The sequence below is a fragment of the Salvia splendens genome, chromosome 20, assembly GCF_004379255.2.
Source record: "Salvia splendens isolate huo1 chromosome 20, SspV2, whole genome shotgun sequence".
Lineage (NCBI taxonomy): Eukaryota > Viridiplantae > Streptophyta > Magnoliopsida > Lamiales > Lamiaceae > Salvia > Salvia splendens.
This window is the reverse complement of record NC_056051.1, coordinates 11,024,739-11,051,549: the sequence shown is the minus strand read 5'-3', so window position 1 is coordinate 11,051,549 and position 26,811 is coordinate 11,024,739. Positions and strand designations below refer to the sequence as shown.

General features: G+C 40.0%; 3 long non-coding RNA genes across 4 annotated transcripts; all 3 read left to right on the top strand.

The window, feature by feature from the left end:
• The first annotated feature begins 2,272 nt into the window (after window positions 1-2,272).
• LOC121782330 lies at window positions 2,273-7,083 on the top strand. Of its 2 annotated transcripts, XR_006046308.1 has the most exons (9): window positions 2,273-2,332; window positions 2,893-2,897; window positions 3,011-3,272; window positions 4,098-4,206; window positions 4,460-4,561; window positions 4,649-4,787; window positions 4,935-4,995; window positions 5,792-6,071; window positions 6,855-7,083. It is a non-coding gene; the product is annotated as an uncharacterized LOC121782330 (long non-coding RNA). The 2 variants fall into 2 exon arrangements; XR_006046307.1 differs by having other exon boundaries at window positions 2,283-2,332; window positions 2,893-3,272.
• An 8,882-nt stretch (window positions 7,084-15,965) lies between these two features.
• LOC121782341 lies at window positions 15,966-16,685 on the top strand. Its single transcript, XR_006046323.1, has 2 exons — window positions 15,966-16,020; window positions 16,500-16,685. It is a non-coding gene; the product is annotated as an uncharacterized LOC121782341 (long non-coding RNA).
• Window positions 16,686-23,082: 6,397 nt separating this feature from the next.
• Window positions 23,083-25,046, top strand: LOC121782339. The gene is made up of 3 exons (XR_006046321.1): window positions 23,083-23,263; window positions 24,349-24,412; window positions 24,891-25,046. It is a non-coding gene; the product is annotated as an uncharacterized LOC121782339 (long non-coding RNA).
• Window positions 25,047-26,811: the final 1,765 nt, after the last annotated feature.

The following is a 26,811-nucleotide window of genomic DNA, read 5'->3' as shown; positions in this document are numbered from 1 at the left end:
CATATAGGCTCTTTGTTGCAGTGGGAGCTGTTAATGCTCAATTATTGTTTTATGGTTGATGTTTAAGGCATCATAGTATTGAAACAATATAGATGCAACAAGATTGAGTATTAAACAACACATCAACTTCTTAAACAATGAATGATAAAGTATTTATGGCTCTTAGTCTTAAGGCCAAGAAAATATTTAGTTATTGTTCAAACTGATCTAGACTATCAAGATTTTAACAATTTGTTAAATAGCTTGAAAGTAGAAAATGTCTGTCTGATGCACTATGAGTTAGAATCATTTGATTCAGGATACTTATAGAAGTGCGACATAGAAAGACAAGCAAGTCTCAATGGTTTACACCAATAAGAAGACGAGCAAAACTTTATGATCAGTAGTGGGAGTCTAATCTCTATTAACGAATCCAAGCATTCTTTCAAAGAATTGGATAGTTATGTAAGAAGGAATCGAAGTCTTTCTAAGACAAGTTTGATTAAGTGATGAGTTGTACTCATGAAAATCTTATCATTGATGGGATAAACGTTAGATATAACGAGATACACCTTAAAGAAACTACCAGCATCAGTACCTTCTACAAAACACGAATTGTGGACTAGAGCGACTTTAGTCTAGCACATCTCAAAGTGTAATGTTGTTCCAACGCATGTTGGAAAAGGTATCAAAGTAATTGGAGTTGAGTACTGAGGTATGTTTTAAGGTTGTCCCAAATGATGTAAGATTATGAGTTCTGTAATCTTCAAAGATACAATTCTTGTATGAAGATCAAGAGATGAACTACAAGCCTAACAACGTGATAATTCTCAAAAAGAGAGATATCGGCTTTTCCATGTTACCAAGGAATCATACCGTTAGAAACTTTTGCACTAATAAAATCAACTTCAACACCTAAGATTGTTAGAACCATGTCGTAGTGGGAGCGTTCCCAGGAACATGACAAGTTCATGGATCTAAGAGTGTCAAAGACTCGGTCTTAGATTAACTTGAACATAATCCCTTTAACTACAATGTATAATTGGTTCATTTGGATATTCATCCTTGGAAAGGTGATAGATTCCAAACTACAATCTTAGATAGACAGCATGTTTTACAAGACTTGCAATACTACCTACAGGTTGTGTCAGTTAGTGGGAGCTAGTACATTTGCAAGTGTAAACGTGGATCTCAAATGGCTAGACAATGACAATGGGCTATGCCCAAAGAGAAATATCATCTTCTCGTTGTCGTTGTGCCAAAATTTGTTCGATCCTATTGTCTTTCGAAACTTACATAAATTAGAATGTATGTATGATGATTGTCAAGACAACTTTCTATTAATAGAAGTTTTGAGGAAATCATCTACATGGGACATCCTAATGGGTATGTAATAAAGGGCAAGAAACACATGATTGGAAGCTTATGAAGACCTTTGTGGTCTTTGGCAAGCGTCTAAGTCAGAGTATACGTGTTTAGCAAGATTGTCAAATGTTTGAAATTTGACATGTGCCCTTAAATGTGTTGTAAGCACAAGGAAGTTGAAAGTGCATTAAATATGGTATTATTGGTACTCTACGATGATGAAATCTATAAAAGTTGCAAACAACTAAGATTGGCATCTAGCGTAGGAAACTGGTTGTCTACCCAGTTTAAGATAAAGGATTTAAGAGAAACTAATTACATTCTAAGCATCTAAGTATTAAGATTGCTAAAAAGAATGTTCAGATTCTCTTAGGAATCCTATATCTATACATAGCTTGGAACATTTTAGCATTGGAAATTCCATGTCTGATACTGCTAATTTTATTATTGTGTGATGGGAAAACATATTTACAATCAAAAGAATATGAGGTAGCTGGAAAATGAATGGAAGAGGATTTGAAGTCAAACCAAGATGTGTGGATCCTTTTGAGAAGGTAATCAGCGTTATAATTGTTTGTATAGTAGGGTTTTCCTTTTCAACACAGTATTTATTGACATAGTTCTATTTATGTCTATTATGGGTAGCATGAGAAGAAGGGCAACTAAAGCATTATTCTGTCAATCAGTAAAACATTAGATGAAACCGTAATAATACACCCAACTCATTTTTCTCATCTGCTATATGTTATTTTATCGGACTTTTACTTGCATTTGTTGAATAGATATATTTTACTATCGAACAATTGGTGTCTCTTTACTGTATGTTTACAATGGTGTGCTAGATCAGACACCTATTGGATTCATATCATTGCTTGGATATATTTTCAAATCTTCCCAAAGCTACATATGTAACATTTTCAGCTAAACATCAGTACTAACCGGGAGAAAGAGGGGCGTAACATTCAGAATTCAGCATCATGCCCGGGAGGTAGTGTACTTGTCATTTTACTTAGTGGAATATTTGTACAAAGGCAATAATTTAGCTAGAGCAAGGGAACCTCAGTAATGATTAGAACTTGATTATTTTTGTTATGCTGTAGTAACAATTAACTATGGTTGTTTTCATGGGTATGCATTTGTTAAATGTTATCCTAGCTAAGTGAAATTGGAGCTACAAATAGTGTTCATGTATGATAGAAAATGGGCAATTTGTACCATTTGATATTGACCGGTTCAGTTATGAAAAAATCCATTATACTTATTGTGTTGGTGGCAGAATAGTTATTGATCATACTGCAACAATGATCCATTCATGCCTAGTTGTGCTAGTTATGTTACAATGGCAGAAATTTTTATATATAATACCTAATATACTCGGAGAATTGCTTGTCTTGTTAACATATTGGGTTTAGCAAGTTGCTAATTTTTCTATCTGGTTTGCTAATTTTTATATTTGCGGATGAAGGTAAGCATGTCTATAATTATCATGTTAGCTGCAAACTATTCAGTTTAAGCCTGTCTACATTTGATAATTTTTTATATTTGCAGATGAAGTAAGCCGGATGAAATGCTTGTCTTCTTCCTTTGTTCCCTGCTGTAGCTTTGTTTCTAATAAATTTTTTTTATCAACTTTATTTGCCTATTTCGGTTTGGTGCTATGTTTAAGATAAATGTGAAAAGGAAAAGAGAGTGGATAGAGGGAATGAAATGAGGAAGTTGGCTATAAGAATAAAGTGATTCAAACAAAGAAAGAAGATAAAGAGATATTGGAGCAGAAGAAATCAGCCACCTCAAGAGTTGTTGCAAGGGACAAAGGGAGTTGATAATGAGGCTGACACAGTTCTAAAGATGCAGGGGAAGAAGAGAAAACTGCCCAATCTTGGACATGCCTGAGATCCTATGGCATGCAAAGCTGACCAGCACACAAGGTGACCCCTTTTCTATTCTTGTATTCTTCTGTTTCTCTGTTGGTCAGTGTTTTGAGTCGTCTTCAACAGTAAGCCCCAACTTGAGAGTATGGCCTTAGTGGGCGAAGGGGTTGCTCATTTGTGTCTTGCCGTTTGTGTTTTTATGTGTTTGTTTTATTAGCTAGTCGAGCATGTCCTAATTATTAATTTTTGCTTTTTTTTGATGAGTTCGGTTTTTAACTACATGACCCTGTTAAGTGATTTAAGAATGATGGAATAATGAGTTTTGAGTTGGATTAATGCCATATGAGCCTTGATGTAAAACACACACTAATTTTTTCTGAGTGACTTTAATTTGCATGTATTCTTCATATAGTATGGTCAATATGCAATAGGGATAGAGGGCAACTAAGATACCCATGTTTGAGCCTTGTTTCCTTTGAATATCCACCAAACACACGTTATCCCAGTGAGCCATTTTGAAGCTTCATACATATTCGTGCCCTGTCTCTTTCTTAGCTCTCTAACAATCTTGAGACTGTTCTTGAGGTAGCACTCCAACACCATCCTTTAGGAGTCATATAGTCTTAGTGCGAAAAGCTAGGGCTCGTTTAACACGATAATCCCTAATTTGAATGATTTTGATGTTTAGGGATTGAGTTCGAACTCTGTGAATTTTCATAGGGAGTCTTCTGCTGTTCAAGACTAAAAACTATAATGACTTACTTCTGTCTAAGCTTATATATTATGAATATGTTCTTATTAGCTTCCGCTCTTCTTTGTGTTTTACATGGTAGCCATACCATCGTGTACATCTTTGTTCTAAAACAAATTGTTGGCATCCAGAAATTGCTTGGGGAGTCAAACAATGACCACAAAGGAAACATATGCAAGGAATAATTTGAGAAACGTTGGCCTTCAGTTTAATCGCCTACCTCTATCTGACTGCTAAAAGGTATGTAAATCATATTTGCTGTTTATTAATATTTTTTTACGATAATGTGTGGTCTGCTTCGACATTAATAGATGCAATGGCAATGAGAATAGATTCTTTACATTCTGAAATTATCTAGCTACTCTCATCCTGATGGTTACTGATATTCTTTGATCTCTCGTCTAGAATTTTCTATTTTTAATGCCAAATGAAAATGAAGACTGTGAGGTTTATAACAGGTTTATGAGAAATCATTATTGTGATGGTCCATCAGGTTTTGTGAAGTTTTAGGAGCAAGATCTAATTCTTATGATGTCAACCAGGAGAGGTCACCAAATCTCTTGACACCTGAATAGGTTCATGATTTCGAAGATAAGTAATTCCTTGCATATGCATGTTTTACAGCTTGGTTTGATTGCTAAACCATCATACTTATGACTTGTTTATTTTCCCTCGTATTTAGGCAATTGACACAAGAGATGCATTGGCAATGTTAAGCTTGTTCTAATGGCCTGTGGAGCAGATAAACTTGTCACTTCCTAGGGGAAAGATAATATGGGGCGTTCAGTAAGCATCCTTTATATGGGTTTGAGTCACTTAAGGTATACAATTATTGATATTTTCCACTACATATATATATATATATACTATGGTGCAATTTGTCCTCCTTTAGTTTATCTTACTGGGAGTCTTTGATTGCTTTTTTGCACCAGAAGAATAATTTTATAGTTTGATTTGTTTTGCATCAGCTGTGCTGACCAGCGGCTCGAGCACCATTTCAATCAACATTTCGTCAAATATGAGCAAGAAGTAAGCATCACACATAAAGGCATTTCAAGTTATTTCCTTCGGTCTTTCCTTCACAAAACAGAGCCTGCAAGGATTAAAAATTGTGAATCCATAAGTAAATTCTTTTGCCTTAATTATCTGATTGTGTAATAAATTAATCAACTTAATGCTAACTGATTTAGATTTCTTTATTCTATAATTATATTCGCATGCTTGAATTCCATCTTGATGCTGTTTTCATGGCAGAGTTTGGTAACATTTGGATTCTTTATGTACAGTTTATGGATTTGGTGCTGGTTGCATTACATGAGATTAGGGGTTTATCTAAGACAAGTTAGAGCTATATCTATTTTCTTACCAGCGAGCTTTCCTATATTACGTTGGAATGCAACTTTTCCACTGTTCGAATTCTTGGAAATTACTTCTGCTGGCACTAAAGCATTTTGCTAGAGAAGTTAAAGCTCTGTATAGTCTATACACCATATCAAGTAAAATAGAGGGAAACATGAAAAAGGAGTTGGGCTCGTGAATGATCAGAATGTTGCATTTTTATCTTGCCTAAATGTATGCCATTTTAGTTTACAAATAGAATTTTGATACATAATACCTAAAATACTCGGAGAAATGCTCGTCTTGTTAACATATTGGTTCAGCAAGTTGCTAATTTTTTATATTTGCGACTGAAGTAAGCCTGTCTATAATTATCAGGTTAGCTGCAGTTCCTGTAATGATCTTCTTCCTTTGTTCCATGCTGTAGCTTTATTTCTAATAGTTTTTTTGTGATCAACTTTATTTGCCCTTTCTGGTTTGGTGCTAGGCTTAAGTTAAATGTGAAAAAGAAAAGAGAGTGGATAGTGGGAATGATATGAGGAAGTTGGCTATAAGAATAAAAGAGATGCAAGCACAGAAAGAAGATAAAGGCTTGTTGGAGCAGACGAAATCAGCCACCTCAAGAGTTGTTGCAAGGGAGGAAAGGAGTTGAAATAGGAGAGGAATGGGGCTGACACAGTTCTGAAGATGCAAGGGAAGAAGAGAAAACTTCCCAATCTTGGACATGCCTGAGATCCAATGACATGCAAAGCTGACCAGCACACAAGGTGGCCCATTTCTTTTCTTTTATTCTTCCGTTTCTCTGTTGGTCAGCGTTTTTGAATCTTCTTCCAGTGTAAGCCCCAACTTGAGAGTACGGCCTTAGTGGGTGGAGGTGTTGCTCATTTGTGTCTTACTGTTTTTTGTGTGCTTTTATGTGTTTGTTGACCTAATGATTAATTTTTGCTTTTATTTGATGAGTTCGGTTTTTAATTACATGAGTTAAGTGATTTAAGAATGATGGATGGTCAATATGCAATAGGGATAGAGGGCAGCTAGATACCCATGTTTGAGCCTTGTTTCCTTTGAATATCCACCAAACACATGTTATCCCAGTGACCCATTTTGAAGCTTTAATCAACATAAAAGGCACTCAAGTTATTTCCTTCTTTCTTTCCTTCACAAAATAGCCTGCAACGGTTACAAATTGTGAATTCATATAAGTAAATTCTTTTGTCTTGAATTATCTGAATGATTAATACTTTAATCAACATAATGCTAATTGCTTTAAATTTCTTTATTCTACAATTTTATTGGCATGCTTGAATTCCATCTTGAAGTTTCCTCGTGACTGTTTTCATAGCATAATTTGGTAACATTTGGATTCTTTATGAAAAGTTTATGGACTTGGTGATGGTTGCATTACTTGAAATCAGGGGGTTGTCTAAGACGAGTTAGAACTTTAATCTATTTTTTTCCAGCGAGCTTTGCTATATTAACAGGAATGCAACTTTTCCATTGTCCGAATTCTTGGAAATATTATGACCGGATGCCCATGGTTATTTTTTCAGGTAGGCTGAGGTGAAGAAGTGCTTATGAAGTGAATCTTTGAAGATCCCAAACATTGATGATGAACAAAAGATTCATAATATTATGGTAATTGTACTAGAGAATTTGCTTGCAAATCTATTTTCCCTTAATGTAAAGAGACATAACAGAATATGGTCAGACTAGGTCATTAGATAAGATAAGCATAATGTATAGAGACATATAGAATGTATAGTGTATGTAGTGTATATAGTGTGTGGAGTGTAGAGTGTGTAGTGTGTGTGTGTGCATATATTGTGTGTAGTGTGTATTTCATCTGAAGTGTGTGTTGTGTATTTCATCTTAAGTATGTGTGTGTTGTGTGTATTCTGTGTATGTGTGTTTAATTTGTAAACAATGTGAATAGTATGTTTATTGTGTACATACTGTGTTGTGTGTATTAGGTATTTTGTGTATGTGTGTTTTTAATGCATGTATTTTGTGTAGAATGTGTTTATTTTATTTATAGTGTGTACATTGTGTATAGTGTGTGCACTGCATTATTTACTTTGTGTATTGTGCGTAATGTATTTTGTGTATTGTGTGTAGTGTGTGTAAGTGTGTTTGAAGTGCATGAATATTGTTAATTGTGTATATTTTGTATAGTATGTGTATATTTTGTGTATAGTGTGTTATGTATTTTGTGTATAATATTCATCTGTATTATTTATAGTATTGCGTGTATAGGCTGTGTATAATGTCTAATTTATGTATTGTGTAGTGTATGTGTGTGTATAAGTGTATTGAGTGTACAGTGTGTATAATGTGTGTTAATTTTTTATACAGTTGTATGTTTATTTTGTGTATTAGTATGTGATTTGTGTATTGGTCTTTGTGTATAATGTGTTTCTATATTTTGTGTAGTCTTTGATTATGCTCAATATATGTAGTGTGTTATGGGCGTGCATTTTGTATATTTTGTGTAGTGTATGTATATGTGTGTACGTGTGTGTTTTGTATAATGGGTGTGCAGTGTGTGTATTCTGTATGGGTTTATTTTGTGTATAGTGTGTGTAGTGTGTGTTTTTCATGTAGTGTGTCTAGTGTGTATTTTGTGTGTATTGTGTGTGACTATCACATTGTTTGTATTTTGTGTATATAGTTGGTATTATGTGCAATGCATGTATTATGTGTATGTGTTTTTGCAATGCATGTATGTTATGTACATATGTGTGCAAGGTGTTTATTTTGGGGAAATGCTATGCAGCCACGTTATGACTGGCCATAAAATGAGGTGTTTTGTATTTTGTGTATATAGTTGGTATTATGTGCAATGCTTGTGTGTATGTGTTTTTGCAATGCATGTATGTTATGTACATATGTGTGCAAGGTATTTATTTTGTGTATGCTTGTATGTATTTTGTGTGTAGTGTGTGTGTTTTATTTACTGTGTGCAATGTGTGTATTTTGTGTATAGTGTGAGTATTGTGTGTAACTTTTATATAGTATGTGTATAGTATGTGTATAGTGTGTGTAGTGTGTTGTGTAGAGTACATGTATTTTGTGTATAGTATGTTGTGTATTTTGTGTACAATATTTCTTGTGTAGTCCGTGTATAATGTCTAATTTATGTACTATGTGTAGTGTATGTGTGTGAGTGTGTGCAGTGTGTATATACTTTATGTAAAGAGTGTGTAGTTTCTTTCGTCTGTAATGTGTGTAAGTTGTGTTTATTTTTGGTACGGTATGTCGTGTTTGAAATGCATGTATTTTGTGTATATTTGTAGTGTGTATTTCTGTATTGTATATGTGCATTGTGTTTATTTTGTGTGTGTATATATGTGTGCTGTGTATGTATTTTCTGTATAATGTTTGTGTTTTGTTTAGTGTGTGCAATGTGGGTATTGTGGATATTTTGTGTTTGTGAGTATGTAGCGCAATGTAAGTGCCTATATTTTGTGCATAGTACATGCATATCTTTTGTTTAGCATGTGCATTTTGTGCATAATGTTTATGTATCGCAGTATATTTTATTTATGTATGTGTCCAGAGTGTGTATTTTTAGTGTATTGTGTATTTTGTATATAGTTTGTGTCTGTATTTTATGTATAACATGAGTATACTGTATGTGTGCAGTTATGTATTGTGTGTAGTGTATGTGTGTGAAGTGTTTGTATAATTTTTGCATTGTGTATTTCGTTTGTAGTGTGTGTAAAGTGTGTTTATTTTTTTAATAGTGTGTAGTATGTTTATATATGTTTATGGTGTAGTGTTGTGTGTAATGTGTATTTTGTGTATATATTGTGAGAGTAGTATGTTTATATATGTTTATGGTGTAGTGTTTTTTGTATAGTGTATTGTTGTGTGTAATGTGTATTTTGTTAATATATTGTTTTTGTATTTTTCGTATAGTATGTGTATAAAATGCAATTGTTTGTATTTAGTATAGTTTGTATGTGTGTATAGTGCAAGCGTATACAGTGGGAGTGGGTGTACATTGCGTATATTTTGTGCGTATTGTTTGTGTTGTGTTTGTTTTATGTATGTGTTAATTTTATGTATACTGTGTGAGTGTATACTTTGTGAGTGTATACTTTGTGAATAGTGTGTGCAGTATAACTTTATATAGAGTATATAGAGTGTGTTGTGCATGTATAATGTGTGTATACTTTATGTATAGAGTGTGTAGTGTGTGTTTTACTTGTATAGTGTATGTATAGTGTGCAGTGTATATTTCGTTTGTATTGTGTGTCTAAAGTGTGTTTTTTTTACATTGTGAGTAGATAGTTTATTTTCTGTATAGTGTGTAGTGGCTAGTGTGTATTTTGTGTATAATGTGTTTCTGTATTTTGTATATGTAGTCTTGTGTATTATGTGCATTTTATGTAGTGTATGTACATTGTGTATTTTGTATAGTGTGTATGTGTGAGTACAATGCAAGCGTATTGTGTATAGTGGGTGTGCAGTGCGTGTATTTCGTGTATAGTGTGTCTAGTATGTTTATAGTTTTTGTTGCGTGTATTCTGTACATGTTTATTTTGTGTGTAATGTGTGTGTGCAGTGGGGGTATTTTGTGTATGGGGTATTTTGTGTATATTTTGTATTATTGTGTGTGTGACTAACAAATTGTTTCTATTTTGTGTATATTATTGGTATCATGTGTTTATGTACGTGTATTTGCAATGCATGTATTTAGTGTATATGTATGTATTTTATGGATGTGTGTAGATTCTGTGTTTATAAGGTGTGCAATATGTATTTTATATGTGTATTATTTTTATAATGTGTGTTTTGTTAGTGTTTGGAGTGTTATGTGGGGGGTGTGTGTTTTGTTTATTGTTGTATTTTGTGCCTGGTGTGTTTGTACTGTTGCTTCAGTATTTTGTTTATGTGTATGTGCAATGTGTATTTTGTGAGATGTAGCCTAGGATGGAGTTGTGAGACTATTTTAGTTGGAGTACTGGCGGATCTAAGGGCGACTGCCCCCTCCTCGCCCAGATGATTAAAAAAATAGTCATTTCCTCCCTAAACCAAACTAGTAATATATATTCTGTCCCCCCCCCCCCCCCTACTAATCTGGATCCTCCACTGAGTTGGCTGGTGGCTATGACTAATTATCACATGAATGGAGTTGTTAGATTCAATCTCATGAACCAAGCAAAATACATTTTAATCCCGAGATATAACTTTGCAACTAAACAGCCCCGTTATATAAATTGATTACTTGTAAATAGGTTCTCAAAGCTTTTCATTACCTGGTTACGATCAGTCTAGTTCAATGTGGCTTCTAATCATTGTTTCCCTACACCCCTTTGTAGGTATAGGGAACATCTTGACAAGAGGAGGAGTGCCCTATCTGGATTACTCTCTCTAAAACTCGTGAGATCGGATACTGATATTATTACATCTATATATATTTAAAATATTTATTTTTAAATATAATATTTAAATAATTATTTAAAAATACAATTTAAGTAGTACACAATAGTCGATTAATACAGTATCCATATCCTAATAGTACACCACACAAACAAATTTTTACATTTTTTATAATTCAAAATATTTTCATTTTCTCACAAATTTTCTTCTGATTATGCTTTTGTTAATCATTTTATTGTTCATATAAGTATATTCTTTATTTAAATAAATATACTCCCTCCGTTCAGGAAATGTTGTCCAGTTTTACCATTTTTATTCGTTCGTGAAAAGTTACCCACTTTGCTTTTTTACTACTTTTGGTAAATAAACCTCACTTTTCAATAACTCTTTATACTCACATTCTATTATAAAACTAATATATAAATGTAAGACCTCCATTCTACTAACTTTTCTATTAGAGAGAATGGATGGAGCTAATTCTTGAGACAAGTTAGAAGAGTTTTGTGAGGCTAATTCCATTGATGTCATCAATATTAATGATACCGTCAAAGTTTGGTGTGCGAATGAAGCCAGGCTAACACGTTACAAATTATCATCATTACAAGGTGGAGGTTATTGTCACTAGTATGATTTATGTTTTATTTCTTAGTTGTGATTATTATTAAATATTTCATTGTATTCTAATTTTAGATAATTATTAGGTTCTTGATTTACTTATTCAAGAGATGGAAAATCGTTTCCCAAAAACAAATACAGAATTGCTTATTTGCATGAATTGCCTTAGTCCAAGAAACTCATTTGCTAACTTCAATATCGACAAGTTGGTCAGTCTCGCAAAACTTTATCCGGATGACTTCTCGTGCACTGAATGTATGACTCTTCCCCTATCAACATTAAAGTTATATCAGTGATATAGTTGATAAAAGTCTAGTTGTCTATATTGAAGATTTGGTAAATCTTGCAAATATTTTGGTCGCTACCACGAGAAATAAAGCATTTTCCTTGGGTATCGTTTGAATGAGTTGACTCTGATCCTTCCTGTTGCGACAGCTTCTGTCGAGAGAGTATTTTCTTCGGTGAAACTTATCCAGACTGATTTGCAAAATAGAATAGGAGACGATTGGATGAATGATATCTCAGTTGTATATACTGAGAGTGAAATTTTTAACGAGATTGAAAATGAGGCCATTCTTCGATGGTTTCAAGAAATGGCGACACGTCGAAAACAATTATCATCTAGAGCCTCGTCGCTTCACTGATTTGAGGAATGGCGACACGGTTTCAAGAAATGGCGACACGTCAAAATTGAAAGGATATTATATTTGAATTTAATATTTTAATATTATTAGCTTTATATTTTTTAATTTCAGCACCAACTTATTTTTTAGTTTCGTCCCTGCCTCGTGAACCAGGTGGTCCAGCTTCATCAACTGCCAGCTCAATCGCACACTGCTTATCATGATGATCCAAATAGTGTGTTGGTCACATCAACACACACAGTGCACATACTATACACAAAATACACACTTTACACATTCTATACACAAAATATCCACACAACACACACATATTACAAAAAATACACACGCTAGACAGACTACATAAAACTCACCACTACAAACATTATACACAAAATAAACATGTACAGAAAATGCACACACAACACAAACTATAATCATCCTAGACATACGCGAAATACATGCACAACACACCCACTATACACAATACGCTTGCACTGTACACACGTACAAACTCTAAAATGCATGCATACACACTACACATGCATACACACTACAAACTACATATAAAAAATACACACTTCAAAATACAGAAACACACTATACGCAAAATGCACAATACACACAACATTCACCATACAACAAATAAACACACTACTATACAAAAAATACTTTACACACACTGCACACTCTACACATAAAGTATACACACACTGCACACTATGTAAAGTATACACACCCTACACACACTAATTTATGCAGTACACATAGTACATAAATTAAAAATCATACACATACTATACACTAAATATACATACCATATACAAAATACTCACACTGCACACAGTAACAAAATACATACTGACACTACAAAAAAAAATGCATGTTTACAAGCACAAATTTGCAGCCACATATTGTGCTTGAAATTTCCGACAGATTTTCTAGCAATATTGCAAGCAAAATGCTAAATATTTGGTTGCAAATAGTTTGCAACAAGTTTTGCAAGCAAGTGGTGCTCGCAAACGTGCGTTTGGCCAAGCTTCCTTTTACCACGGACAGTTTGCGAGTACATGTGTGTGCTAGGTAATTGCTCACTGATTTTGCAAGCACATCTTATGGTGCTCACAAATTTAACTCTTATCTGATTTTGCGAGCAATTTTATAGTGCTTGCAAATTTGAACTCTTATCTCATACCTGCATTGTGAGCACAATTCAGAAAAATAATATCTAACTTGTATGTTTGGGTAAGGGCTGAAGTATATCATCTCTCTCGCCTAAACCCTAAATTATACTCACCGCCTAATTCTCATTTCTCAAAATTTCCGCCTCAATTCTCTCTTTCTCCCTTGCTCCACCACCGAATCCCTGCTCTTTAACAATCCGCTCCTGACCACAAATTCAACAACAGCAGGAAGAAGACACTCATTTTGTAATTGCGATTTTGTCACAGTACTGTACATTTGCTAACCTCTCACTGTAAATTGTTAAATTGTTGCACTGTTTAAATTGTTAAATGGTTGCGCTGTTTAAATTGTATCACTTAAGTTTTCGTTGGTATCGATTCATAATTGCGACTAGTGATTGGAATAGATTAATCAATTCGTTGTGTATGCTTTTAATTTGAGCTTTTTCCTCTGCCAAATGATTAATCTGGTTTTCCCTTTTTGGCGGCATTTGATTTCAATTGACGCTCTATTTGTATGACCCACTGGTATGAGTTCATCTAGTTTTAAACACGACTGAATCCGTTCATGAAGCTATGAATTCGGTAGTTGAAGCTCCTAATAATTGCATTTTGATTGACTTGTAGTGGGATTCAGCTGTTTATTATTGTATTGGATGCATCGTGAGATTGCTGAAGAAATTAGGGAAATTGGAAATTATAAATCACAGTGAAATGCGAAATGCTCATGCTAGTTAGGCTTGATTTATGGTCAAATTGTTTAAGAATACTGCATATTGATTAGCATGTTGAATCCAATTTGATGTATTTTGCGGTTCAGATTTTTGCAGTATGTGAATATTATAACAATGAAGGATGGCAGAAAAGACAAAGAACTATGGCAGAAATTAGAGTACTCAAACCACCATCTCTTCCCCACATTTCTCCATATAGTAAACGTGAATAGTGTTTTTATGGCACTTCTAACATAACAATGTACGTTTGTGGGAAAAATGCTTGATTTAATTTGGCTACAAGGAATGTGTTCATGATGGAAAACTAGAGTTGGAGTTACTAATCCTACAAATTTGAGGAATCCATAAACAACATGTGCAAATACACATACACAAAATCACACTATGTACAAATATATAAACAAAATACAAACACTGCAATACATAAACACTATACACAAAATGGACACTGTAATACCCGAAAATTTGTGGAATTTTATTCTTTTAATTAAGGATGAAATTTTTATGTTTTTGTGTTTAAAATATGGTGTGGAAAATATTATTTGTGTTTATTTGATTGTTGTGGATGTGGTATTTTCTACCTAGGCAAATTAAAATGGAATTAAGTAATTAAGCTATGAATAAAAAACTCCTAATTAACAAATTAAATCCCTCCCTCCCCAATTCTCTCTTCTTTTTCGAAAAAAAAACCTCCCCCATCACCCCATGATTCTCTCAACCGCCCCCACTCCCTCATAACCGATTTCCCCCCCCCTCTTTTCCATTCGTTCTCTCTTCTCGGTCTCTCTCTCTCTCTCTCGCTCTCTAGCTCTCATCTCTCTCGAAGTGTGCTCTCATGGTAAGCTCTCGCCCCTCTCTCTCTCGGTTTACCTTTCCCCATTCATCCCCTTCTCATCATCATCTTGGCTTCTTCAAGGTGTTACGCTCGTACGTTGTAAATCGGTGTAGGGAAAGCTTCGAATTTACGTTTGAACTATCCAAGAAAGGTAACCAAACCCTAACCCTTGTTTAATTCGAAAACTCATGCATATAGGACGTTTTGGATGGTTTAAATGCTGAATAGGGTTTGTGGCTATGTGATATGGTTGAGCATGTTTTTGGTAGTAACTGGCAGTGGGTTCCGACCCCTTTTTATCTAAGCAAACGATCTCCGTTGGGTACGAATTTTGAACTGTATAAAGGTTAATGTGGCTTCTGTGTGGTGTGTAATTTTCAGCCTCTTTGGATGTCGTATGAATTTATTATGATTTTTGCAAGTAAACTGCGCAGTTTCGCGAGTTGTATGTTTTTGGGAGATGTTTTCATGTGCAATTGGCGTGATTCTGAGTGCTATGTTTTTGTGATGAATGTGGGTGTGTTTGACCAAGAGATGGCTCGGGAAAATCAGTGTTTGGTTCGAGGGTTTTGCGTGGGTTGGCCGAGAGTTTTAGGGGCCGGCCTAGGGCAGTGTTGTGGGGGGGTTTTGAAGGGATGATCCCAGGTGTCTGGGTGTGTTTTGGGACGGAGAATGTGTGGTGTGAATGTTGTATAGGGTTTGAGAATCGGAAGTTGGAGGAAAGTGAGTGTGCACGGGACGAGCCAGCGGCCGAGGTGCCGAGCCAGCGGCCGAGGTGCCGAGCAGGCGGCCGAGATGCCGAGCCAGCGGCCGAGGGGCCGAGCAGGCGGCCGAGGTGCCGAGCCAGCGGCCGAGGTACAGAGCAGGCGGCCGAGGTGCCGAGCCAGCGGCCGAGGTGCCGAGCCAGCGGCCGAGGTGCCGAACAGGTGGCCGAGGTGCCGAGCCAGCGGCCGAGACACCGAGGCATGTCGAGACGCCGATCCTTTTTCAGAGTTTTTCCGAACCTTTTCCGAGCCAAGTGAGCCGTTTGCACAGTAAGGGTATGCCAGGACTTGGAGTGCTGTGTTCGTGTGTCGTGTGCGCGTTTTGGGTACGTCGTTTGCGTGCGGGGTGTGTTTCGAATGTGTGACTTTGTGTGTTTGTTTTGTAACATGTTGTTAAGTGTATGTACGTGTAACGTGCTAGATGTTGAAGTCGTCCACGTAGGAATCATGCATTGTCGTTTAAAGTCTCGTCTCTTCTGACTCTAATCATGATACAATTTATCTTTCAAAAGGGTGATCGTTTACGAGGAAAGTGTGGTTGAAGAAGGGAATTATTTTAAAAGCTAAGCAATCGAGGTGGGCTTTTCTACCCTACTTTTACGTGGGTTGTTTTTAATACGGACTCTGTTCCGGAATTGTTTATGGAGGTGAACTGTTTGTCTTGCCAAATGTTTTGATTTGAAACCTATCTGAAGTGGTTTACCACATATGTTTAATCGAATTCGGGTCTGTTGGGCTGCGAACCCTCAGGCTAGTGTACACGAGACTGGGTGCCATCTGAGAGCAAGTTGGCCGGTCTAGATGACCTGGGGTGTGGCCACGCCCCTTGTCACCGTTTGGATCAGATAGTGTATGATTGAGGGAATAAGGGTGGCAATATCGGAAAATGACTGCGCAGTCGAATTTATGAAATATATTTTGGTGTACTTGGGTTATTTTCATTACACTCAAAACCCCAATGTTACACTGTTATGGCATGACAAACTATGATTTTGGCGTGTGTCCACTGAGTGCAATAAGTACTCAGCCCTGCATGTTGTTTTCTTAATGTGCAGGTTGAGCGGCGATGGGGAGGACGGATGTTGAGCAGTTAAAGTCAAAATGCGTTTCACTTTGTTTTGGATAATGTCGTGTCGTCATACCCGGCATTATCTGTCTCTTGATCTTTTTCCGCTGCTTGTAATCCGAAACAATGTTTTCATTTAAACTCTGGTTACTTAAACTTTTGAAATGTCGCTACAGTACCTTGTTTTAAAATGAATTTCCTTTTATTAAATGTCTTTGGGTCAAATATTCTTGTTTTTCCCCTTTCTTCCCCGCTTCTTTACTCCTCCCCTAGTCGCGGTCCACCGTACTTCCTATCCTTTGGAAATGCGGGCGTGACAGAGTGGTATCAGAGCCTAGGTTTTCTCTTTCTGCTCTGGACCCAAAAAAATTCTTTTTCTGACTGGAGTAAGTTTTCAAAAGTGTCATTGGCTCAACATCCGACTCATCGCACTCAACCTGAAATGAGGTAATGAAAATTTCGAAATTTTGGAAAGTATATGGAAGTGGAGGAAATTGTGATTTTGGTGTTGAAAATGATTTTTATGTAAAGTTTAAGTAAATGTTGAGACATGTGGAAGGGTACAAAGTGATGTGGAAAAGTTGGAAATTATTTGAGTTATGAACTGTTATGGTGTTATGAACTGTTGATGTATGATGAACTTATATGAAAGCATGTGGTTGATGTGTGATGATATGATGACGTGAATGTTGATGTGAACTTTTATGTGAGTATGTGTTGGCCTTTTGAATGTTTGAACTTAGACGTGATAGGATTTCACTAGTGCTTTTTGGACCTATAGTAGATAAGAACTTTTGGCCTTCGAACACCAGCGGGCTTGGATTTAGAACAGCGATACGTCTGCATACACATATCTCTCTCTCTTCTTCGGTTATGCACTCTGTTTTTATACGCGAGGCGGTTGTTTCTGTTTTTCTATAGATGGCGCGTATGTTCCGAACCCCGAGACGGAGTGATCGCGATAGACTTAGGGCACAGAGGGTGCTCAGAGATTATAGAGTGTACCGGAAGAAGGATCACGTACCGTTGATCGAGTTCGTGGCACACTTCGATACCCTCTGGAGGGCAGCTCAGGAGTTCGGAGTGACAGAGCATGACGGCATTGAGAAGCTAATAGAATTGCTCCCCGACAGCTGGAAAGAGTGGGCCGAAAGAACGGCGAGGAGGTACACGTGGCATGAGCCCGTTACCGATGACATGGTGGGTGACATGGCTGGCTTTCGGAAGGCCGTGTATTGTGCACTGGTAGACTCTCGAGAGGAACAACCCCCACAGGATGTGCAAGAGAGGATTGTGTATCAGGACAAGTATGTGAGCATGTACGAGGATGAGCAAGGGTTTGAAGGCGACTACGGGGAAGAACCCGAGGAGGCTCCGCAAGGGAATCCCGAGGTGGCTCTGCCAGAGAACCCCGAGGAGGACGATGACGAAGACCCAGAGGAAGTGCCTATGGATGAGGATGATAGAGTCGTAGTCTAGAATTAGAATAGTTCGTTGTCTTTTCAGTTTTTGCTTTCAGTACGATCTACTCTTGGGAACAATGTTGGCCTTCTTTCTTTTAATGAGAATTTGATTTTGATTTATATCCTATGTGTTGCATCTTATACTACATGAAGGTTTTATAAGAATTTTTGGGAAAGTGGTAATCTTGGATGAGAATTAAAGTAACACTTATGGGTATTGAATCAGAATGCCGCCAAGACGGGGACGCCAACCACGACAAGGACCCAACGTGGAGGCACCACCTCCACCACCCACTACCTCCACCCCCGCCTCAACAAGAAAGATTCATAGTTACGTTCTCAAGGCAGAATCCCCCAAAATTTGACGGACAAGGAGACCCATCCAAAGCGGAAGAGTGGATACGCGGCCTCGAGCGTATCTTCAGGGTCATGGAGTGCACAGATAGGGAGCGCATTGCTGGCGCTACCTTTCAACTGTCAGGTGCTGACGATTACTGGTGGGAGACTCGGCAAAGAACTATGAATCCTGCCCGCCTGGAGGCGCTAACATGGGAGGAGTTTAAGGTGGAGATTGACAACAAGTATGTCCCAAAGACGTACAGACGGGCCAAGGTGGTAGAGTTCCACACGCTAAGCCAAGGCCGAATGACTGTGACCGAGTATGACCGAGCCCCTCGCGCAGATGGCACGATATGCGCCCGAGTTGATGGACACCGATGAGAAATGGGCGGTGAAGTTCCGGGCCGGGCTCAGAGATGAGATAAAGGCCGCGTTGGCCTGTCGAGGAGAACTCTCCTACTCGGAGATCTTGACTTGTGCACTGGACGTGGAAGATGCACTCCCTAAGCCAAGAGTTGTGGCAACAACAAACGCGACACCTCTACAAGCTCAGCCGGGCCACCAAGAGAAGAGGAGGTGGGATGGTGATCAAGCTCAGTATGGTGGTAAGAGGCCACAACACATGAGGAACCCACCCTACAATGGCGGGAGACAGAATACCTTCCAACCGAGGGCAAACTTTCCGCCGAGGAACCCTCAATGTGGGAGATGCTTCAAGTATCACACCGGGGAGTGTCGAGACCCTAGGTGCTTCAACTGTGGTGGGAGTGGCCACTACATCCGAAATTGCCCAAACAAGCACATGGGAACGGGAACGAGACAGAACCAGCTAGGCTTCCGTCCACAACCCCAGGCTTTACCTGCACCTCCACCACAGCAACGCCGCCAAGGATTGCCATCGCAAGCAAGGGCCTACGCCTTGAAGGGGAAACAGCCGGCAAACGGGAAAGAAACCTTTGAGCAAGGAAACTTGGCAGGTATGGGCACACTTCTCAATATGCCTATAGTTGTCTTGTTTGATACGGGTGCGTCGCATTCCTTTATATCAACGTCTTGTGTGGATACTTTGGGATTACATACTGTTAAGACCGAACCCACTATGAGTGTGACCTCACCGGTAGGCGGGACTATAGATATATCCCGATCTTGTGCATGTGTGAACTTTGGAATAGGTGAACTCAGTTTAGTGGCTTATAATTTGCAAGTAATGACGATGGGTAGCGTAGACATAATCTTGGGTATGGATTGGTTAGCGGAGAACCACGTTACCCTTCATTGTAGAGATAGGGAAATCTCGTTTGAAACCCCCGGAAAAGAGCCGACGAAGTTTCACGGAATCCCAATGAGCCGACGCAAGTCCATTATCTCTGCGCTGCAAGCCACTACAATGATGAGAAAGGGATGTCCAGCGTACCTTGTTTATTTGAATGGGGAGGAGAAGAAAGACAGGAAGATAGAAGATGTGGAGATAGTGAGTGAATACCCCGATGTTTTCCCCGATGCATTGCCGGGACCCCCACCCGACAGGCAGGTAGAATTCACGATCGATCTGGAGCCCGGATCGGCACCAATATCCAAGGCACCTTATAGAATGGCGCCAAAAGAGTTGGAGGAGCTTAAGGTGCAACTGCAAGAGCTACTGGAATTGGGATTCATTAGACCTAGCGTGTCACCATGGGGAGCACCAGTGTTGTTTGTAAAGAAGAAGGATGGAACGATGAGGATGTGCATCGACTATCGGGAGCTAAACAACTAACGCTAAAGAACAAGTATCCACTACCAAGGATAGACGACTTGTTTGACCAACTTCGAGGGGCAGGAGTCTTCTCTAAGATGGATTTGAGGTCTGGGTACCATCAGTTGAGGGTTCGGCGAGAAGATGTACCCAAGACGGCTTTTCGAACAAGATATGGTCATTATGAGTTCGTCGTGATGCCTTTTGGACTGACGAACGCCCCGGCAGTGTTCATGGACCTTATGAACCACGTGTTCCATCCATTTCTGGATCGGTTTGTCCTAGTTTTCATCGATGATGTGCTTGTTTACTCAAAGAACGAAGAGGAGCACAAAGAGCACTTGAGAACCGTCTTAGCAACTCTAAGGGACGAGAAACTATATGCCAAGTTCAGTAAATGCGAGTTTTGGCTCAAGGAAGTGAACTTTCTTGGACATGTAGTAACCTCAGATGGAATTCGTGTAGACCCGGCCAAGGTGGAAGCAGTGCAGGAATGGAAGCCACCTTCTACACAAAATGAAATCCGAAGCTTTTTAGGACTGGCGGGCTATTATCGAAGATTCATCGAGGGATTCTCGAAGATAGCAAGGCCAATGACGCAACAACTGAAAAAGGGAGTCAAGATGATTTGGACGCCAGAATGTGAGGCGAGCTTTCAGTTGTTGAAGGAGAAATTGACCACCGCACCAATCCTAGCCGTGCCAGAGCCAGAGACTGACTATGCGGTATATACGGATGCGTCGAAGGTGGGACTGGGATGTGTGCTTATGCAGAAGGGGAAAGTGATCGCATATGCATCGAGACAATTGAAGCCCCATGAACTGAATTATCCGACGCATGACTTGGAACTGGCAGCTGTGGTGCACGCTTTGAAGATCTGGAGACACCATCTCTATGGAGTCCGTTGTGAGATCTACACGGACCATAAGAGTCTAAAGTACTTCTTTGAGCAAAAGGAGCTGAATATGCGCCAACGTAGGTGGCTCGAGTTGGTGAAGGACTACGATTGTGGTATAAATTACCATCCGGGAAAAGCAAACGTAGTGGCCGATGCTCTTAGTAGGAAGTCTCAATCTCAGCTGGCCACCTTTCTTACTATCGAGGAGAGTATAATCCAAGAGTTCAGTAAGATGCGCTTGGAAGTGGTGAGAATGCCCGAGACTGTGGAAGGGGATAGTAGCCACGTTGGTGATGGAACCCGACTTAAGAGCCAGAATTGTGGAAGCTCAACGGCGAGATACGCTACTAGAAAGGATTCGCTCAGAAGTGAGGACGGGTGAACCCGGAAGTTTCCGTGAGGCAGCGGATAACGGTCTCACCTACAAGGGAAGGTTGTGTGTGCCCAAGGATGAAGGCTTGAGGATGGAAATCATGAGAGAAGCACATGAAACCCCATACGCTGCTCATCCAGGGAGCACCAAAATGTATCAAGACTTGAAAAGACAGTTTTGGTGGAACGGTATGAAAAAGCATGTTGCAGCTTTTGTGGAGAGATGCCTAGCGTGTCAACAAGTAAAGGCGCTACACCAACGGCCCTATGGGAAATTGCAACCCCTCGAGATTCCAGAATGGAAGTGGGAACATATTGCAATGGACTTTGTGATAGGACTGCCAAAATCCCAGCGAGGGAACACGGTGATTTGGGTGATTATAGATCGTCTCACCAAATCTGCCCACTTTGTACCGGTTCGCGCTACTTATGGATCCGACCAGTTGGCTAAGGTATATGTACGGGAGATTATACGCTTGCATGGAGTTTCAGCGACAATCACATCTGATCGTGATGCTAAATTCACTTCTAGATTTTGGACAAGCCTGCAACGTGAGTTGGGGACTAAGTTGAATTTCAGTACAGCTTTCCACCCTCAAACCGACGGGCAGTCGGAGAGAACGATACAAGCCTTGGAGGACATGCTACGAGCCGTGGTGCTTGATCGAGGCTGGGGTTGGGAAGAAGTGTTGCCATTGGTTGAGTTTGCGTACAATAATAGTTACCAGGCGACTATCAAGATGGCCCCATATGAGGCCTTGTATGGAAAGAAGTGTAGATCGCCACTTTATTGGGATGAAGTGGGTGAGAGAAGAATTCTCGGACCAGACTCTGTAGAAGAGATGATAGAGATTGTCCGACAAATCCGTGGGAGGATCAAGGAGGCACAAGATCGACAGAAATCTTATGCGGATGTTCGAAGGACCGAGTTACAGTTCGAGGTCGGGGAAAAGGTCTTTCTGAAAGTTTCCCCTTCTAAGGAATAACTCGTTTTGGAGTGAAGGGAAAGCTGAGACCCCGATTTATTGGTCCATACGAGATTTTGGATAGAGTCGGCGTGGTAGCATACAGGTTGGCTCTACCACCAAGCTTTGGAAATGTGCACAACGTCTTCCATGTGTCACAATTGAGGAAGTACGTGTTTGACCCCACACACATAGTTCACCAAGAAGAGATGATGGTCCTAAATCCCGATCTAAGCTATGAGGAGAAGCCCGAGGCCATTTTGGATCGAAGAGTGCAAGAATTGAGGAATAAGTCAATTGCTTCGGTGAAAGTACGGTGGAGGAATCATGGAACCGAAGAGGCAACATGGGAATCAGAAGATAAGATGAGAGAGAAGTTTCCAGAGCTGTTTGAGTAATCTAACAAATTTCGAGACGAAATTTTGTTAAGGTGGGAGGAATGTAATACCCGAAAATTTGTGGAATTTTATTCTTTTAATTAAGGATGAAATTTTTATGTTTTTGTGTTTAAAATATGGTGTGGAAAATATTATTTGTGTTTATTTGATTGTTGTGGATGTGGTATTTTCTACCTAGGCAAATTAAAATGGAATTAAGTAATTAAGCTATGAATAAAAAACTCCTAATTAACAAATTAAATCCCTCCCTCCCCAATTCTCTCTTCTTTTTCGAAAAAAAAACCTCCCCCATCACCCCATGATTCTCTCAACCGCCCCCACTCCCTCATAACCGATTTCCCTCCCCCTCTTTTCCATTCGTTCTCTCTTCTCGGTCTCTCTCTCTCTCTCTCTCTCGCTCTCTAGCTCTCATCTCTCTCGAAGTGTGCTCTCACGGTAAGCTCTCGCCCCTCTCTCTCTCGGTTTACCTTTCCCCATTCATCCCCTTCTCATCATCATCTTGGCTTCTTCAAGGTGTTACGCTCGTACGTTGTAAATCGGTGTAGGGAAAGCTTCGAATTTACGTTTGAACTATCCAAGAAAGGTAACCAAACCCTAACCCTTGTTTAATTCGAAAACTCATGCATATAGGACGTTTTGGATGGTTTAAATGCTGAATAGGGTTTGTGGCTATGTGATATGGTTGAGCATGTTTTTGGTAGTAACTGGCAGTGGGTTCCGACCCCTTTTTATCTAAGCAAACGATCTCCGTTGGGTACGAATTTTGAACTGTATAAAGGTTAATGTGGCTTCTGTGTGGTGTGTAATTTTCAGCCTCTTTGGATGTCGTATGAATTTATTATGATTTTTGCAAGTAAACTGCGCAGTTTCGCGAGTTGTATGTTTTTGGGAGATGTATTCATGTGCAATTGGCGTGATTCTGAGTGCTATGTTTTTGTGATGAATGTGGGTGTGTTTGACCAAGAGATGGCTCGGGAAAATCAGTGTTTGGTTCGAGGGTTTTGCGTGGGTTGGCCGAGAGTTTTAGTTGTGGGGGGGTTTTGAAGGGATGATCCCAGGTGTCTGGGTGTGTTTTGGGACGGAGAATGTGTGGTGTGAATGTTGTATAGGGTTTGAGAATCGGAAGTTGGAGGAAAGTGAGTGTGCACGGGACGAGCCAGCGGCCGAGGTGCCGAGCCAGCGGCCGAGGTGCCGAGCAGGCGGCCGAGGTGCCGAGCCAGCGGCCGAGGGGCCGAGCAGGCGGCCGAGGTGCCGAGCCAGCGGCCGAGGTGCCGAGCAGGCGGCCGAGGTGCCGAGCCAGCGGCCGAGGTGCCGAACAGGTGGCCGAGGTGCCGAGCCAGCGGCCGAGACACCGAGCCATGTCGAGACGCCGATCCTTTTTCCGAGTTTTTCCGAACCTTTTCCGAGCCAAGTGAGCCGTTTGCACAGTAAGGGTATGCCAGGACTTGGAGTGCTGTGTTCGTGTGTCGTGTGCGCATTTGGGTACGTCGTTTGCGTGCGGGGTGTGTTTCGAACGTGTGACTTTGTGTGTTTGTTTTGTAACATGTTGTTAAGTGTATGTACGTGTAACGTGCTAGATGTTGAAGTCGTCCACGTAGGAATCATGCATTGTCGTTTAAAGTCTCGTCTCTTCTGACTCTAATCATGATACAATTTATCTTTCAAAAGGGTGATCGTTTACGAGGAAAGTGTGGTTGAAGAAGGGAATTATTTTAAAAGCTAAGCAATCGAGGTGGGCTTTTCTACCCTACTTTTACGTGGGTTGTTTTTAATACGGACTCTGTTCCGGAATTGTTTATGGAGGTGAACTGTTTGTCTTGCCAAATGTTTTGATTTGAAACCTATCTGAAGTGGTTTACCACATATGTTTAATCGAATTCGGGTCTGTTGGGCTGCGAACCCTCAGGCTAGTGTACACGAGACTGGGTGCCATCTGAGAGCAAGTTGGCTGGTCTAGATGACCTGGGGTGTGGCCACGCCCCTTGTCACCGTTTGGATCAGATAGTGTATGATTGAGGGAATAAGGGTGGCAATATCGGAAAATGACTGCGCAGTCGAATTATGAAATATATTTTGGTGTACTTGGGTTATTTTCATTACACTCAAAACCCCAATGTTACACTGTTATGGCATGACAAACTATGATTTTGGCGTGTGTCCACTGAGTGCAATAAGTACTCAGCCCTGCATGTTGTTTTCTTAATGTGCAGGTTGAGCGGCGATGGGGAGGACGGATGTTGAGCAGTTAAAGTCAAAATGCGTTTCACTTTGTTTTGGATAATGTCGTGTCGTCATACCCGGCATTATCTGTCTCTTGATCTTTTTCCGCTGCTTGTAATCCGAAACAATGTTTTCATTTAAACTCTGGTTACTTCAACTTTTGAAATGTCGCTACAGTACCTTGTTTTAAAATGAATTTCCTTTTATTAAATGTCTTTGGGTCAAATATTCTTGTTTTTCCCCTTTCTTCCCCGCTTCTTTACTCCTCCCCTAGTCGCGGTCCACCGTACTTCCTATCCTTAGGAAATGCGGGCGTGACAGACACACTAAAAGACATGCACTACACAGACCAAATACACACCACTCAACATATATATACAGATACATAGATTGCACATGATACCAACAATATATTCAAAATACACTGCACACACTATACACAAAACACAAACTCTTTACACATTCTACGCAGAAAATATCCGCACAGCACACAAACATTACACAAAATACACGTTGGACACACTACATAAAACATAAACACTACACACCATACGCAAAATAAACAATTTTTTTTCAAACACTGAAGTGGCGGAGGGTTCGTGGGTCCCTCATCCCTTTATATCATGAATAAGAGAATTACATCAGACATGCCCAAAAGTGACATGTTCAAATACCAAAGGAGAGTACAAAGTTGTCCTATCCACAATCATGGACCGGACATCCTACTACTCAACCCCAAAAGAGTCTCCTCATCCTCAGAGAGTAAGATGCTACCTCTTACTCTTCCACATTCTCAACTCTTATGTTTGGTATACCCATATGCTCCATACGGACGATTGCTTTGAGATGCCTTGGTGCCGAGAGACCCTCAAATATTTGTATTGGTGCAGGCTCCGAACCCATTTTGGTAAGGTAGTCCGCAGCCATGTTGCCTTCGCGGTGGATGAAGGTGGCCCTGACGGCACAGGTCCTTTGGAGAAGGACGAGACGTGCCATGAGATGTCGCGTCTGTGTTGGCTCTAGATTCTTCGAATTGATGAGTGATATAGCTTGTGCAGCGTCTGATTCTATCCGTATTGCAGTTCCGATCTCCTTGGCCAACAGTAGCCTTTGATGGAGTCGGCGCGTAGTGAAGTGGCGAAGGCCTTCAACAAAGCTCCGCAGTGATCGCGGATGATCCCACCTCCTCTCACACTTCCTGTGGCATCCAACAGCTTCCCCTTCACATTAGCTTGATCCAAGGGGGTTCTGGGGGATTCCACTTGACCGGCATAACCATTGGGGGGGGGGATGTCTTCTCTCCGCTCGAGCCGGCACGTCCATTGTCATGCTAACACACTTCCATTGTTTCGGCCCAATGCTCCCATTGATCATGAGGTTCCGAATGTGCATTTGCACCTGCCAAACCACATGAAAAGGTTTGAATCGAATACCATTATGCTGGCTCTTGTTGCGCTATATCCATATGAACCAGAGGATAAGATACGGAATCACTCGGCTTAGGTGTGTCTTGGCCGGTTGGCGGACTCTCTTGGCCCATACCTCGAGCCGGTCTAGGATAGTGTCATTGATGCGGAGGGGGTTTTGATTGCCGGTAAACCACACATCAAACTCTCTCCAAACTCTAGTTGCACCTGCTCCTTGTGCAAACAGATGCTGCAGTGATTCAATCCCGATCGAGCCGGGCAACAATGGCATTTTGAGGCGAGTTTGATATTCCTCCATTGTAGCTTTGTGTCAACTGGAATTCTGTTTGAGAGATGGATGCGAGAATCCCTGCCGTCCAGATGTCATCAAGGGCCGGGATGAGCGGGCGATGCGTGTGAACGGTTTCCCACGCCGAGGACAGGGTGAAGTTCCCCATCCGAGACAGGTTCCACGTCGGGTTGTCTTGTTCTTCGGCCAGAATTG